This window comes from Lithobates pipiens, unplaced genomic scaffold (genome assembly GCF_037356315.1).
Source record: "Lithobates pipiens isolate NorthernLeopardFrog02 unplaced genomic scaffold, aLitPip1_a1.2 Scaffold_13, whole genome shotgun sequence".
Classification (NCBI taxonomy): domain Eukaryota; kingdom Metazoa; phylum Chordata; class Amphibia; order Anura; family Ranidae; genus Lithobates; species Lithobates pipiens.
Window position 1 is genome coordinate 22,719,232 of NW_027507718.1, and position 17,989 is coordinate 22,737,220.

Sequence of the window (17,989 nt, forward strand, 5' to 3'; positions counted from 1 at the left end):
ATAAAAGTTTTTGTTGTAGGCTGGCCCCTCATGTTTACTCAGTTGTGCATGTATCAAACTTCTACTATTGCTAGCAAGCTTTCTACAAATGCCTGGCTCACATGGGTGGCAAAACCATGGTAAAAATTGGCAGGTGTAGCCACCCTCTGCCAAGTTAACATGGCCAGCAAACATGTCTGTACACCTTGCTGTAGCGCTACCGTTTTTATTTTATTTTTAAAAACCATGCTGCTTTTGGAAGGTGGTATTGCTGCCAAAAGCACCCAATTCAGGTTCACATGATAGGACAGCACCTCAAATGTATTATGCACACAGTTGTGGTTGAGCTGGATTCCCCCTGAGAACCACTGGCTTAAAGCAATATTTTACCGTTTTTGACCTGTGTATAAAAAGTGTTTTTTTTTTTGTTTTTGTTTTTTGACAATTGCAGAAACGTATCAGATTGTATACTGTCAGTGATTAAAAAAAAAATAAAAATATATATATATATATATATATAATTACACTATTTTTATTTTTTTTTTGTTTCCGTTTTATATCCCTCCTTTTTTATTTTCTGTTTCTTTCTGAGCCCTGTGTGCCATTGTTCTGGGTCATGGGCACCCATTTATTTCAATGACCTACATGGTTTTAGCAGTTTACTCCTTTTTACATGGGTAACATTGCCATTTTTTCATATGGAAGCAGTTGATTTATATTTCATTTTGGCATTCTGCTATGTATGGTTCCTTCCCTTTCTTCTGAGTCGCAAACGGGCACCAATTTAAAGACAGTTTTTCCCAGTAACAAATTTATGGCTGTCTTTACTGTTTTGTCTTTTTCAATCTGGTATTCATCACTTAGCTTATTTTTAATTCTAGATCAGGGGCCTCCAAAAAATTTGTATGCGAGACAGAACTTTTTTTTTTTTCCTCCAAAATATTGCTGAGCTCTGATTAGCATATTTTCCAATAAGCCTTGTTGGGTTATAGATTAGAGTACCAGCCCCAGTATCTTCCCAAATCCACCTGGTTTTTAATCCCTAAAGCTTTGTCTTTTTGTCTCTGTAGAAGCTAGCAGCAGGAATGCAGCAATGTGCTCTATGCATTCTCATCAAAGCATGGTGGGAATGTGTCATGTGGGAGGTGCGACACAGTTACCCTATCTTCCTGTGACTAAGTATAGATTGACAGGAATACTGTCAGCTGCTAGATTATAGTGACAGCTAAGTGTAACAAATTAAATGTATAAAATTACGTGTGTGTGTGTGTGTGTGTGTGTGTGTGTGGTGAGGGAATTTGTAACTTATGCCCTCAGGTCCAAAATATTAAATTCAAGATAAGGGGGTACCTCGTCCCATATAACATTAACAAGAAAAAAGAAGAGCACAACAAGATGGGCTATAATGGTACCTAAACAGGATTTACACCAAAGCTTAATTTCTAATAATGTTGTTATTTTTCATAACATATATTAAATACACATTGAAGTTAAAAATGTAGACATATGTTTGTTTTACAGCTGAATGGTAACAGTTATACTTCATGTCATATACGATGGTTGACGCATTTCAGAATTAGCTTCTTCAGAACCATACATGTATGATCAGAGAACATTAAATATGAGAAAGATATGGGATAAAGGATAGGCAAACAAGCAAAGTCATTAAACAGCATAATACAGCTTATTACACAAACCCGGATGTACCTTACATCAGTATTTGCATGTAAAATAAGAATTTGGATTTAATAAGGCTGAAAACAACATGACTTGCATACGTACAGCCCCCATAAAAGGCCAAATCAGACCAAAGCCGTGTATTCCCCTAAAGATGAACAGATGGGGGGCAGGGGGTGAGTTGGATGGTTTCGCATACATAAAAGACCTTGGTAAATGCTGGGATAAATCTAATGATAAAACAAAAATGCGGAAACAGATCAAAAACATGCCAGAGACCTATGGTAATGATTTCAATCATAATACTTTCATCAAAGGTGTCATAGAAATCAAAAAAGGTACTTGCGTCTGTATTAAAGGAGATGGCTTCTAGGTGGCTTGGGTGCCCTAAAGCCCATTCATTACCAAAAAATGAACCACCTAAAAATTCCAAATACAGTTTGTTTAATTTCATACCTATTATCTTAATTTGTGCATTTATCTAAAAAAAAAAAGCCAACACTCAAAATCCTGACTATAAAACAACAAATAGGTTAATTCCTTTGAAATTTTCTCTATTTATGGCCACCAGGGGGCTTCTCATATAAGATAAATTCCTAGGAATAACTCAATATAGCCAAAACTAATCTGACAAGTATCCTTCACAGGAGAGGCCAATGTTGATCCCACAAATGCAAAGTTTCCACTATAAAAGAAAGCCCAAATATATCAAATAATGGTGGACCAGAGGTTAAGTTAATAAAGAACCATCAAAGAAATGCAAAATAGTTACCTGCAAGGTCCATCCACACAGCAGAAACACCGCTTACTAACCAGCTGCTTAAATATGCGCATTGGGGCCAAAAAGACCGCTAAATACGCCCATTAATGATATTGCTATTAGCTGGTGAAGGTCCATCTCAGCCTACCAATATCACTATGGAATGCCTTGCGCTGCAGACGTCTCAATGGAAAACAAGCGCCATGCGTGATGGCACACAATAACATCGCCAAAGGGCACACCTATGGAAGACAGGCCCCATGCACAATGGCGCACAATAACATCGCCAATGCGCGTGCCTATTACACGGAACCCCGCACGTGCACAAACCTATATAATATACAATGTGCCAACACACATACCCTGTGCTCCAGTCATCTCCATGGAAAACAGACGCCATGCGCGTTGTGCACAATGATGTCAACAATGTGTGCGCATATTGTGTATGATACTTTATACTGCGCCAAAACAAGGGCGCTCGTACCAAGACCCTGCTCATGTGCAGCAAACTCTAACCTTCCATAGAATATGAACAGCAATGTGGACCTAAAGATTTTTACAAAGATTATTGCTTCTAGATTACTGAGTCATATTCTTAATCTGATAGACCCGAATCAGGTGGGTTTTACACCAGATAGATAGGGTAGAGAAAATACCCTGCGGGTGATGAGTGCCATACATTTATCTCAAACTCAGGATAGACCTCTAGTGCTGATCTCCACTGATGCGGAGAAAGCTTTTGATAGAGTTGACTGGACATTTTTAAAGGCTATTAGTGATGGCCGAACGGTTCGCCCGGCGGTCGTTTCGCGGCGAATTTCGGTCGTTCGCGGTACGCTCGTTCGCTCGCCTTTTCCCGTCGTTCGCCCCGGCGGACTTACGTGTTTAATGTGTAAAAGAACTTTGACCTATGATGACACGTCTATCATGGGGTACAGGACAGCCAATTGAGACATGACAGCACATGGACACTTGGACATTCCCCCTAACCTATAAATACACCCGATCCGGTGGCCATTTTACATTCTTTCTTCTGTCACTATAGGGAAAGGTTGCTGTGTGGAGTAGGGACAGATAAAACGCTAGCTATTTGGTACACAAAAGTTATTTTCAGGACTGGTATAGGTGTTAGGTGTATATAGGTTTGCTGTGCTACTGATTCTTGCAGCAGCCTGAGTGTCTTTTGTCAGTTTAGAGAAAGGGAAAGGACGGTGTGTGCTACAGGGACAGCCAGATTAGTCTTTCATCATCATTAGCTGTTACTATCAGGTCCACAAAAGAGCTGTTCCAGTAACCACTAATCGTTCCAGTCTACTCTTTTTTGCCACTTTGTATAGGGACAGGAAGGAAGCAGTGTTGTCAGGCAGTGAGGGTCAGTTTAAAGACTTGCTGTTACTATTAGTTCCACAAAGGTTCTTTTCAGGACTGGTATCAGTGGTACGGTAATAGGCTTGTACACGTATAATATTCTTTCTTCCAAATATAGAAAGAATATTATACTTGACTGCTGCCCTTCTGCTGCAGTCTGCTAAACATTCACAACTCACTTGTTCCACAAAGCTCTTTATCAGGACTGGTAACTTGGTCTGTGTAGGGTGCTACAGTACATAGGGTTGAGTGCGGTACAGTCTGCTGTTCTGTAAGGACCGCTATCGGTCCACAATAGATAGGGTTGAGGTGCACCACTGCTGACCGCTGCCCTATACTGCAGCAGTCCTTCATTGGTATAGGGACTGACGTACAGTCTGCTAATCCCTAACACACAACCTGCTTGGTCCACAAAAGTTCTTATAAGGACTGGTAACTTGGTCTAGGGTGCTACAGTACATAGGGTTGAGTGAGGTACAGTCTGCTGTTCTATAAGGACTGTTATCGGTCCACAATACATAGGGTTGAGGTGCACCACTGCTGACCGCTGCCCTATACTGCAGCAGTCCTTCATCGGTATAGGGACTAAGAGTTTTGTCACAGGGTCATTTAAAAAATGCTCTCTGTCACGGTGCTGCTGTCAGTGCTGTATATCACGCTTCTGATGTCAGTGCTGTATGTCACGGTGCTGCTGTCAGTGCTGTATGTCACGCTTCTGATGTCAGTGCTCTCTATCACGGTGTTGCTGTCAATGCTGTATGTCACGGTACTGGTGTTAATGCTTTATGTCACGCTGCTGATGTCAGTGCCCTCTATCACGGTGCTGTTGTCAGATGCCTCTATCACGGTGCATGTGTCATTGCTGTATGTCACGCTGCTGGTGATCATCTCCTGCACCCTCTTCTCTGCCTACCCTGGTCCCTGACCTTCCCTCTCCTCCATTGCCTTCATGCGTGCCACAGTCCTGAATTGTCAGAACAATTTTCCATATAAAAAAAGAATGCTTGTAGTTATCGATCCCAAATTCACCCCATACATGTGTTATGTCATTGGCCATGTGGTGGGACTATGTTTGCCCACCTAATAATTATCCTGTGGCAGCAAATTCGACCTAAAGGTTTAAAACGTTCGCCTCCCATTGAAGTCAATGGGGCCCGCCGCGAACGTTCGGTTTCGCGAACGGTCGGCCCCGTTCGCGGTCCGCGTTCGCGAAACGTCCCGTCGGAAGTTCGTCCATCACTAAAGGCTATGATCCAACATATTGGACTGGGGGAAGGGATGCAGAGTTGGATATTAAATGTATATTCTAAACCATCAGCCCGAGTTAAGATCAATGATATATTTTCTCCCATATCCTGTACGGCATATATACAAAAATAAGCAGAAAATAATTATAAAATTAACAAACATAGAAACCAGACCAAAATAAGAATATACATTATATTTACATTAATGGTAGATTAGCATCTCTCGACAGAGCACTCTGATAACGAACCAACAGGTCGATGCTAACATCAACACCTAGCTCTAGATAATAAAAAGACTGAAGGACATAGAGGCTACTATATGGACATTATCACAATTTAATTCAATCAAAGAAATGATCTATAGCTGAGGGAATTTGCGTTGAAGCAGTTTTTGGTCAATGTTACCGCCCCTAGGGTATTCATTGACCCTTTCCAGGGCTGTGAAACAAACCATAGATGTGTAATTTTTGTGTTCTAATGCCACATGCCTCCCTGTTGTGGTATATAACAAATTCTTCCTAATATAATAGATGTGATCGTAGACCCGTCTCCAAAAGTTCCTAAACGTTTTTCCAATATTATGAACCACATTTACAAAATGCTATATAAACAATACCTTTAGTCTGACAATTAGCAAAGAATTTCATATTGTAAACCTCTCCATTAGGTAACCTATAGGAAGAACCTTCTAACATCCAGCCACAATATTCACACCCATGGCACCTGAACATGCCCACTGGTTCATCCTCACTCCCTGTCGCTTCCTGAAAATGAGTATGGACCAACCTATCTTTCAAAGACTAGCATTTCCTATAGGTGATTTGGGGGACATCCCCAATATATTTATTGATGATACGATCACCCCTAAGTAAATGCCAGTGTCTACTAATCACCTCCCGCACACTCTCTCATGATTACTCGAATACGTAGTTATTATTCTAGTGGTATCCACCTGTTTTTTTCTGATGTTTATCTCTATCAAATAACAGTTTGGTTCTGTCTTCATCAAGAGCTTTCTTAAAGCCTTTCTTGAGAATAGTTTCACTGTAGAAGGAGACTATTTCTCAGCGAGTTGGCTTCAGCCCTAAATGAGACTTTGGTCGAACAGTTTAGTCTAAGATGCAAATATTGTGAATACGGGATACTTCGGATTAAAGGCTGCGGATGCAAAGTTTCTGCATGGAGTACATTATTTCCCACCGTAACTTTTATAAACAGAGATGTGTTCATAGTTCCATCCTCTTCCTCAAGGATTATTAGGTCCAAAAATGGTAAGGATCTAGAATTACATTCCATTGTGAATTTCAAATTAAACTCATTTAATGGCTAACTGATCCACGAATCTTTGTAGATCTTCAATACTCGCATTCCCATACCATAAAAATGTCATCGATATACTTATACCAACATTTTATGTTGGCCAGGTATATCGATAAATCATGATTGGAAAAGAGGGACCGCTCCCACCCCCCAAAGTACAGGTTTGCGTACGATGGGGCACAACATGTCCCCATCGCCAACCCTGCACCTGGAGGTAGTGGGAGCCATCAAAGGAAAATACATTTTTAGTCAATATATGCCTCAACAATTGCATGATAAGCGCATTGTACGGTCTAATTGTTTCTTCACTTTCAGTGAAAAAGCTCTCTGTCACTGAAATGCCTAAAGAGTGGGGTATGCTACAATATAATGCCTCCATATCTATGGAGACTAGAATACTGCTAGCTGGAAATTTTCTGTTATGTAAGACCTTCAACAGAGCCAAAGTGTCCTGAAGGTGAGACGGGAGCCTGGTTACATAGGGTCACAGAAAGGCATCGACTAATCGACTTCCTTTCTCGCTTTTGGCTCTGATGCCCGATATTATCGGACGTCCAGGAGGCTTGTGGATATTTTTATGAGTTTTCGGTATGGAGTAGAAAGAAGGAATTCTCGGATGGGTAGTTCTCAATGTGTCAAAGATGTCTTTGTCTATTATCCCATTGTTAAAGACCTAAGTGATGATTATTTCATAATCGCCATTAAAAGTTAATATGTTTTCCATAGAAATAGGGCTCTACCATTCCTTATTTGATAATATATCGAGACACATTTGTTGATAATTTTTAGTGTCCATTACCACAACATTGCACCCCTTATCCACCATTTTAATGGTGATTTCTTTGTTGTTCTGTAAATGGATAATAGCTTGATGCTGTTCAAAAGTAATATTTCTATATCAGACTTAAAATCTAATATCTTTACATCATTCGTCACTTGTTGTAAGAAAGTCCATATATTGGGGTTTGTTTTAAGGGAGGGAAAGTTGGTGGACTTCTTCAAAGATTTCAGTATTTTCTTGGATGGAATTGCTTGAGGAGGGTCCCCCGTGCAGGTCGGGGGAGCCTCCTCAGCAGGGCCCTTCACTTTCATCCAACAAATCCATCAAATCTTTGAGGGCTAAAAAATCCCTAACAGTGAATCCCTTCCATTTTCTCTTATATTCACCGACCAACACAGCTCCTCTCTGTAACAAAATGGGTTGTGAGCCCTATCACTGGAGATACTAGGCAAAGTTGTAACACAACACTTCAGAACTTTCAGTTCCACCCAGGGGGCGGTCCCTAGGCTACAACCCCCACAGCCTGCCCTAGCAGACTCAGTTTTTTCTTGCCTAGCGAAGGAGATAGACCTAGGAACCCTGCGGGCCCATAGGTCCGTGTTTTTTTTAGGCAGAAGCTTGGCTTTTTGTGCAAGATGAATGATCCTGTGATCTTCTATCAAGAGCCGGCTGGGTGACAGGCTGGTTTACTTATCCTTGTAGTCTCCCCAGTCCAGCCATTGAGCATGTGCAGGTCGCAGCTATGGCTAGGCAGGCCACGACATACCTCAGCTCCAGAGGTGGTGGGTGAGCTTTATGCTCCGGGGCATATATATGACCGGGCTACTGATGTCTGCGTCACAGTATGCCAGGCCAGTAGTCTTCCCTGTACTGGTCAGGAGCTGACTACCCTGGAATGTCACCCAGCTCTTCAGGACTGGTAAGTACAGCTCTCCCTGTCTTGGCAGGGTGGAGCAGCTGGGCATTCCCTGGGAGGTCGATTTGGGGGCCCCCCTCACCCCCCTCTCTTCTCTCCCCTGTCCCTAACTCCCCTCCTTCCCCCCCCCTCACGGGGTGGCTGTACATGTGCTGAGCGGTGTGTGTGTGCCCTGGGCTCTCACCTGGGGGTTTAGCTGTGCTGGGTGCCTGGGTCCTGCAGCTTAGTCCCGCTGGATGCCTGTGTAGTCTGCAACATGTTCTCTATAGCTTCTCATAGTGCCATTTTAAGTATGGGCAAGGGTCAGACAGGCTTCTGGCTTCAAGTGGCCATTTTGCTAGTGATTCTCTTTTAGAATACTGGTGGCCATTTTCTTGTAGCCAGACTGCGTTTTTGTGCTCTAGCAGCAGCCCCTGTGCCCTCACCTTCCTGTTTGGTCATCACAGAGCGCTGGGAGGTTTATCCTGTGATTCTGGACATGTGTGTCAGATCGCTCACCGATCGTTCACCGATCGTGTGACCGGCCAGCCACCGACACAGTTTTGCTATCTCTGCATCTGGGAGCGCTGGGGATCATCAGGCACTGCGGTAATACAGCGTGGAACTGCCCAGGCTGGTGAGTCCTGTGGGTTAGAGCCCCTCAATCAGCGGCAGCAGGAGGGTGGGACTTTCACTGTCCTAAGTCCCCTTCGGGTGGCAGACAGGGTAATGTCAGCATGGCTTCAGAAACTGGTGTTTCTTCCCTCGAAATCCAGGCAATTGAAACCTGGTCACCTGCGGACTGCGCGGTTCCTATGGACACCCTTACGGCGGTCCTCAATTCGTTCGTTGCCAAGATAGAGGCGGTACGTGGGAAGAAAGGTGCTAAAAAGCTGCCCCTGCCCCCCGTCCTCTGGGGAGAGCTCTGACGCAGACTCGGGTCCTGCTGAGGCCGGTGACCCCTGCTCTGTCTTGTCAGATGGCACTGACCAGGACCATTTGGACAGTGAGGATGAGTCCCCATCCGGGTCCGTCCGCGACAAAGCGCTAGTTGGAGCACTTATCACAGCTGTGCTTGATACCCTGAAGATTCGGGAGCCAGCGGATCCCTCTGCTGATGTACCGGTCCCTTTTGGGTCCCACAAGCCAGCACGTTCACCTAAGGTGTTCCCCTATCTGACTTATTTTGATAAGTTCATTTACAAGGAATGGGGTCGCCCGCAACGGACCTTTGCGGTCCCCAAATACATGGCGGTGCGTTACCCCTTTTAGGAAAGCCTTCTAAAAAAGTGGTCGGCTCCTCCAGTCGTGGACCCCCCAGTATCCAGGTTAAATAAAGTAACCACGATCCCGGTTGAGGGGACTCCTGCATTCAAGGATCCCACGGACAGGAAGGCTGAGGCGGTGGCTCGTTCCTTGTTTATGGTTGTGGGGTCAGCCGTGCGACCTGTACTGGCATCCGCACTGGTGTCGCAGACACTGACTGAGTGGGCAAAACTTTTGCACCGCAAATTGGGAGAGCAACAGGCCTCCCCTGTCTGCGTGGAACTAGCAGACCAACTAGTGCAAGGCCTTAAGTACGTCTGTGACGCGGCCCTGGATACTCTCCCTCTGTTATCCAGGGCTTCAGTGTCAGCTGTGGTGCTGAGGTGCCTGATTTGGCTAAAATGCTGGTCTGCTGACCAGGCATCCAAGAAAGCCCTGACGGATCTTCCCTTCCTTGGCGACTGACTCTTTGGAGCCTCGTTAGATGCCATTATTAAAAATTATTAAAAATGCCACTGGTGGTAAGAGTGCTTTGACAAAATGTCCCCAGCCCGACAGGATGCCCACGGACGGTCAAAAACGTCCCTGGACCCGCAAGCCTAACAAGCCTGCGAATAAAAGTGCTACTGCATGAAGGTTTGCCCACACCCAGGTTTCAGGTGGGGGGTCGCCTTCGGGAGTTTGCAGCCCCGTGGTCCTCCCGGTTATCTGGCCAATGGGTCTGCGATCTGATTTCCACAGGCTACAAGATACAGTTCCTCTCTTGGCCACCAAACAGATTCTTCCCCTCCAGCGTATCCATATCCCCGGGTCGCCGGGAGGCCCTGTTGGGAGCTGTAAGGGACTTGCTGAATCGAGGGGTGATTGTACCTGTTCCGGAGCCGGAACGCTTTCAGGGATTCTACTCAAATCTGTTTGTGGTTCCCAAGAAGGAAGGGGTACGTCCAATCTTGGACTTGACAGCCCTCAATCACTTTATAAAAGTGCAGAGGTTCAGAATGGAATCAGTTCGCTCAGTAGTCGCTGCACATCAAGGGGACTCCCTGGCGTCCTTGGACATCCAGGATGCGTACCTGCACATACCCATATGCCCTTGGCATCAAAAGTTTCTGCGTTTTGCAGTCGGGGAAGCCCATTACCAATTTGTGGCTCTTCCTTTTGGTCTGGCATCTGCCCCCCCCCCCCCCCCCCCCGAGTCTTTACCAAGGTATTGGCTCCAGTATTGGCGCTGCTGAGACAATGTGGGATCGCGATCGTGGGCTACCTGGATGATCTCCTCCTGAGAGCATCTTCCGCCTCAGAATTAGAGGAGGATGTGGCGATCACCATGCAGACCCTGCAAGAATTTGGGTGGCTGTTGAACCTAAAGAAGTCGGTGATTGTGCCAACCCAGCGTCTGGAGTACCTAGATATGCTGTTGGACTCCAGGGAAGCGAGAGTTTTTCTCCCTTCAGACAAATTGCAGACTCTCAGGTTCGCGGTGAAACTGCTGATGAACCGCAAGTGGTTGTCACTCTGCTTTTGCATGCGAGTACTGGGGCTCATGGTAGCCAGTTCCACACCAGAGTACTGCAGAAGGAGATTTTGTTAAAATGGGACAAGTCTCAGTTGTGCCTGGATCGACAGAGCCAGGGGAGCCAACCAGTCAGGGACTCTCTGTTCTGGTGAGATCCCCGATGATTCAGTCCGGAAAATCGTTCCTTCCTCTGAAGTGGACGGTGGTCCCTACGGACGCCAGTCTATCTGGCTGGGGTGGAGTGATGTGGGTTCAGTCGACTCAGGGCCTCTGGTCGACGGTAGAATCCGAGTTGCCGATCAATCTGCTTGAATTGAGAGCGATCAGGCTGTGTCTCCACACATGGTCGGTGAGTCTTCAAGGGCGTCCGATCAGGATTCAGTCGGACAACGCCATGGCGGTGGCATGCATAAATCACCAAGGGGGAACAAGAAGCACAGACGCTGCTCGGGAGGTCGCTCACATACGTCGGTGGGCAGAGCGACACGTTCCGGCCCTGATGGCCATTTACATCCCGGGTGTGGAAAACTGGCAGGCGGACTATCTGAGTCGGCAGATGCTGGACCCAGGAGAATGGACATTGGACATTGCATCCGGAGACATTCAGGCTGCTGTGCCTGAAGTGGGGAACACCAGATGTGGATCTACTGGCCTTCCATCTCAATTGGAAGGTGCCAAGATTCGTGTCCAGGACGAGAGATCCGTGGGCAGACGCGTCAGACGCACTGGTGGCCCGTGGGATCAGTATCAGCTGATCTACGTCTTTTCTCCACTGAAATTGTTGCCACATCTGCTTCGCAGAGTGGAAGCCGAGGGAATCCCAGTGATACTGGTGGCCCCAGATTGGCCTCAGCATCCCTGGTACGCACATCTGGTGCCTCTGGTTGCAGACGCTCCCTGGCGATTGCTGTTGAGAGAGGGCCTTCAGTCTCAAGGTCCGATTTTTCATCCTGCTTTACCATCACTGGCTTTAACGGCATGGCTGTTGAGAGCCAGGTGTTGAGGAACCGGGGTCTGTCGGACTCAGTGATTCCAACTATGTTGAGGGCACGGAAATCTTCTTCTAGGAAGATATACCGTCATACCTGGAAGGCTTACATCTCCATGTGTGAGGAGAATGGTTGGCATCCGCGTTCATTTTCCATAGCAAGGATCCTGCTGTTTCTCCAGCGAGGGGTAGGCCAGAGATTGGAATTGAGCACCATCAAGGGGCAGATCTCAGCCCTGGCTGTGTTTTTTCAATGACCCCTGGCATCGCACTCCTTAGTGGGTACCTTCGTTCAGGGGGGTACGACATGTAGACCCTCCGGTGCGCCCACCGTGGGATTTGAACCTGGTGTTGTCAGTGCTTCAAAAACCGCCTTTGAGAATATTAGGGAGATTTCCCTGTTGACTCTTTCCCAGAAAGTGGTCTTTCTAGTGGCCATTACCTCGGCCAGAAGGGTTTCGGAATTGGCGGCCTTGTCTTGCAAGTCACCTTATCTGGTCATCCACAGGACATTGTATTAACATCGTTGTGTCCTAAGCCAAAGCACCCCAAAGAGGTGGCCCTTCACGCTCTCGACGTGGTTAGGGCTCTGAAGGTGTATTTGTCTGCCACGGCTCCCTTTCGGAAGTGTCAGAAACCATGAATCAGACTGAGACAGAAGTACAATTAAATCACACTTGTTTATTAATAAAAATAAAAAGGTAAATAGAAAAAGTGTAGTCAAGCATAGCCAGAGTCCAGTAACCAGTTCGGGTAGTCAGCCAGGCCATAAGTCAGGGATCCAAGAAGAGCAACAGCAAGCAGGATAAGGAATCAGAAGGGATGTCAGCAAGCCAGTCTTTAAACAAACCGCAGGAGTTTCTAGTGATATGACCAAGGCGAAAGCAGAGGTGAAGTGAGCTGGAAGGCTTTAAGTAGGCAGGTCAGACGAGCATCCTCAGGAACAGCTGGTAACTGTGGAGAGAGAAGAAAGCTGGCAATTAGCCAACAGCTGAGCCACCAGTCCACAGAAGGAAGGGCTAAGCCAGCCCTGACAGTACCCCCTCCTCAATGACCCTCCTCCCTTCGAGGGCCACCGGGCTTGAGGGGAAACCATCTATGGAACTCGCGGAGGAGGATAGGGGCATGTACGTCAGAGGATGAAACCCAGGAGCGTTCCTCCGGACCGTACCCCTTCCAATGCACCAGGTACTGTATGCGCCCACTGAACCTACGGGAGTCAACAATGGATTGTACCTCATACTCCTCATGATTCTCAACCTGAATAGGGTGAGGACGTGGCACCGAGGTGGTAAATCGGTTAAAGACCAACGTTTTCAATAAGGAGACATGAAACACATTTGAGATGCGCATACTAGGAGGAAGGTCCAACGCGTAAGCCACTGGGTTAATCCTGCGAAGGATACGGAAAGGACCAATAAACCGAGGTGCAAACTTCAGTGAGGGAACACAAAGCCGAAGGTTGCGAGATGACAGCCAGACCCTGTCCCCAACCTGGTAGGAAGGTGCAGGCAGGCATCTGCTGTCAGCATGGAGTCTGTACCGATCATTAGCATGACGCAAAGCCTCCTGTACCCAAGTGGAACGAAGACCACGGAGATGCTCCTCTAACGCAGGAATACTCTGCGGAACAAACGAGTCAGGCAACATGGAAGGTTAGAAACCATAATTCGCCATAAAAGGAGACAATCAGGAGGCAGAATTCAAGGCACTGTTGTGACCAGTTGTTATGATGGTCAGAAATATAGCAACGAGAAATTGCTCCAAGGACTGATTGGCTTCTTCTGCGGCCCCATTAGACTGTGGGTGATACACAGAAGAGAACGCAAGCTGGATTCCCAACTGTGCACAAAAGGCTCGCCAGAACCAGGAGACAAACTGACTGCCCCTGTCCGAGACAATCACCTTGGGTAGCCCATGTAATCGAAAGATCTCCCAAGCAAAAATGGAAGCCAGTTCCTTAGAGGTAGGCAACTTCTTAAGTGGAATACAATGACACATCTTTGAGAACCGGTCAACCACCATAAGGATAACAGTGTTGCCTTGGGAGTTGGGCAACTCCACAATGAAATCCATAGACAGGTGAGTCCAGGGCCTCTCTCCATTGGGTATGGGTTGTAGGAGGCCCACTGGAAGGTGTCGTGGAGCCTTACTCTGAGCACACATGGGACAGGCAGCTACAAAGGCAGTAACATCAGCCCGTAGACTAGGCTACCAGAATTGTTGGGAAATGGCCCAAATGAGTTGATTCTTCCCAGGATGGCCAGCTGCCTTAGGAGAATGGTAAGACTGGAGCACAGCAGTACGGAGACTCTCTGGGACAAAGCAGTGTTCACAAGATTTATCAGGAGGTGCATGGACCTGAGCAGCAAGAGTTTTGTCACCCAAAGGAGAAGTAAGACTGGTGCGAACCGTAGACAAGATGCGATCAGGAGGAATCATAGGAACTGGAACCGACTCTGACTTGGAAGTGGAGGAAAATTGTCATGACAAGGCATCAGCCCTTACATTCTTTGTACCGGGTAAGAATGAGACAATGTAATTAAAGCTCGTCAAGAAAAGAGCCCATCGCGCCCTTCTGGGAGAGAGTCGCTTAGCCTCAGACAAGAATGTAAGATTCTTATGGTCAGTAAGAATAAGAACAGGCACAGTGGTACCTTCAAGGAGATGTCTCCATTCTTTCAGGGCTAAAATGATCGCCAACAGCTCTCTGTCACCAATCTCATAATTGCACTCAGCAGGTGACAATTTCTTGGAAAAGTAGCCACACGGATGCATAGCGCTCTCAGAGTTAGGACGTTGAGACAGAAGGGCACCAACTCCAGTCTCAGAAGCATCAACTTCTAGGACAAAAGGCAACATAGGATCAGGATGTGACAACACAGGAGCAGAAACAAAGGCAGCCTTGAGAGTCTCAAAGGCCTTAATGGATTCCGGAGACCAACTCTGTGGGTTACAGTCCTTTCTGGTCATATCAGTCAGGGGCTTGACCAGAGACGAGAAGTTACGAATAAACTTCTGATAGTAGTTGGCAAGCCCAGGAAATGCTGCAGAAGACGTAAACCCACGGGTCGAGGCCACTGTAGGACTGCCGACAGTTTCTCTGGGTCCATCGAAAAACCAGCAGTGGAAATGACATAGCCCAGGAATGTAACCTGTTCACGATAGAACTCGCACTTCTCCAGTTTACAATAGAGATTGTTCTCTCTTAGTTTCTGAAGCACACGACAGACACCTGTGTGGTAGCTCTCCAGGGCCCTGGAAAATATGAGGATATCATCAAGATAAACCACCACACACAACTGCAATAAATTTTGGAGGACATCGTTAATAAATTCCTGGAAAACTGCCGGGGCGTTACAAAGGCCAAAAGGTATTACCAGGTATTCATAATTGCCTGTTCTGGTATTAAACACAGTTTTCCACTCGTCGCCCTCCTTAATGCGCACGAGATTGTATGCCCCTCTCAAGTCAAGCTTCATGAAAACCGTTGCTCCCTTGAGGCGGTCAAATAACTCGGAATCGGGTAGGCATTCTTAATCGTGACACGATTGAGACCCCTATAATCTATACAAGGTCTCAGTTCACCGCTCTTATTTTTCACAAAGAATAAACCAGCACCAGCAGGAGATGAGGATTTGCGGATGAAACCTTGAGAAAGTGCGTCAGCAACATACTCCTCCATCGCCTTATTCTCCAAGATCGACAAAGGGTAAACCCGGCCACGAGAGGGTATGGCACCAGGTTGAAGGCCAATTGCGCAATCATAAGACCGGTGTGGAGGCAAACTACTGGCTTGACCTTTATCAACTTCATCGCTAAAATCACGGTACTCCTCTGGCACAGGACTTTGGATACCTCCAGGAAGCATGTCTCACTGCATTGTGGTGACCAGGAGAGAGCTTCAGCATGGAGCAAATCAAAAGAGGGGTTGTGCCTCTGTAACCAAGGATAACCAATAACCAGTGGAAACCTGGGTGAACAAATAACTTGGAACTGGATTATCTCATGGTGAAGAGCCCCTACGGCCATGGACAATAGAACCGTCTCATGAGTCACATGGGCAGGCTGTAAAGGTCTCCCGTCAAGAGCCTCAATGGCAAGTGGAGTGTCACACAGCTGCAGCAGAATCGAGTGCTGCAAAACCAATGCAGCATCAATAAACAGGCCTGCAGCCCCAGAGTCGATTAGAGCCTGTATCTCGATGGAAGACTCAGCCCAAGAAAGGGTGACCAAAACCAGGGGCTTATCCTTCTGGATAACTGGGGATGAAACAACACCACCTAAGGTCTGTCCATGACAGGACCTCAAGGTTCGGGCATTCCCTGGATGGGTAGGACAAGACTTCAAAAAGTGACCTGCCTGGCCACAATAAAGGCACAATCTCTCCCTCCTCCTAAAGGCTCTCTCATCTGCAGAGAGACGTGTGAAGCCCAGGTGCATGGGTTCTTCTTCACTGACCAACTCGGTACCAGGAGGCATGGGAGGCGAGGGAGGCATGGGTGGGACTACAAAGCTCGGAGGCAAACGTACAGGAGGCTTACGCAAGCACTTCTTAAGAGAGTATTTTTCTGAGTCTAGAGTCAATGAGGATGGCAAACGAGATCAAGCTCTCCAGCTCAGTGGGTATATCTCAGGCTGCTATCTCATCCTTGATGGAATCCGAGAGACCATGAGAAAAAGCAGCCACGAGGGCCTCATTGTTCCAAGCAACCTCTGCTGCCAGAGTACGGAATTCAATGGCGTAGTTCTCGTACTCTTTTTAATGGACATGAGGCACTTGGCAGCAGAAGCGGAGCGTGTGGGAATGTCAAATACCCTTTTAAAGGAGGCCACAAACTGAGGGTAACTCAAGACAACAGGTTTTTGCGTCTCCCATAGAGGGTTAGCCCAGGCCAAGGCTCTCTCAGAGATCACAAAACCTACTTTGCTTCTGTCCGTGGGAAACGCCTGGGGCAGCATCTCGAAGTATATCTCAACCTGATTGAGAAACCCCCTGCATTGAACTGGATCGCCCCCAAATCGCTGGGGAAGCGGAGCAGAACCAGACATACCTCTTATAGCGTTAATACTCGAGGCGGGTGCCTGCACAGAGACTGGCGCAGCAGCAGGGATGGCCTGCGACTCAGGTTGTACTGGAGCAGCCACCGTGGGGGATTCCAGGAGCGTTTGTAACGCCATGGCAAACTGATCCATGCAGTGATCTTGCTCATCCAATCTGGAGAAAATATTACCAACAAGTGGATTGACTGTATCTTCTGAATTCATGGCCTTCGCCTACTATCAGAAACCATGAATCAGACTGAGACAGAAGTACAATTAAATCACACTTGTTTATTAATAAACATAAAAAGGTAAATAGAAAAAGTGTAGTCAAGCATAGCCAGAGTCCAGTAACCAGATCGGGTAGTCAACCAGGCCAGACGTCAGGGATCCAAGAAGAGCAACAGCAAGCAGGATAAGGAGCCAGAAGGGATGTCAGCAATCCAGTCTTTAAACAAACCGCAGGAGATGGTTTCTAGTGATGTGACCAAGGCGAAGGCAGAGGTGAAGTGAGCTGGAAGGCTTTAAGTAGGCAGGTCAGATGAGTATCATCAGGAACAGTTGGTAACTGTGGAGAGAGAAGAGAGCTGGTAAATAGCCGATAGCTGAGCGGCCAGCCCAGAGAAGGAAGGGCTAAGCCAGCCCTGACAGGAAGTCAGACTCACTGTTTGTTTTGGTGGCTGGTCCAAAGAAAGGTATGGCAGTCTAGTCGGCCACCAGTTCCAGGTGGATCAGACAGATTGTAGTACAAGCCTACGCCTTGAAGGGGCAGGTGCCCCCCTTTCCGGTCACGGCCCACTCTACGAGGGCAATCGGAACGTCTTGGGCCTTCCAACACCAAGCGTTGGTCGCTCAGGTGTGTAAGGCGGGGACCTGGTTGTCTGTCCATACGTTTACCAAGTTCTGCAAGGTAGACGTCAGTGCATCAGCTGATGTCTGTTTTGGCCGCAAAGTTTTGCAGGCGGCCTTGTAGTTGCAATTGGATATGCAAGCCTGTTTTTCCTGTTTTTTCGATAAAAACGCAGTACTGTTATGTTTGTGCACTGTTGCTTTACTTCCGCAATGTTGCGGACTTGGGGATCACTCTTGATGAGGATACCCAGTCATATGGTGGTGTTTTTCCACCCACTGCTGTTTTTTTTTTTTTGT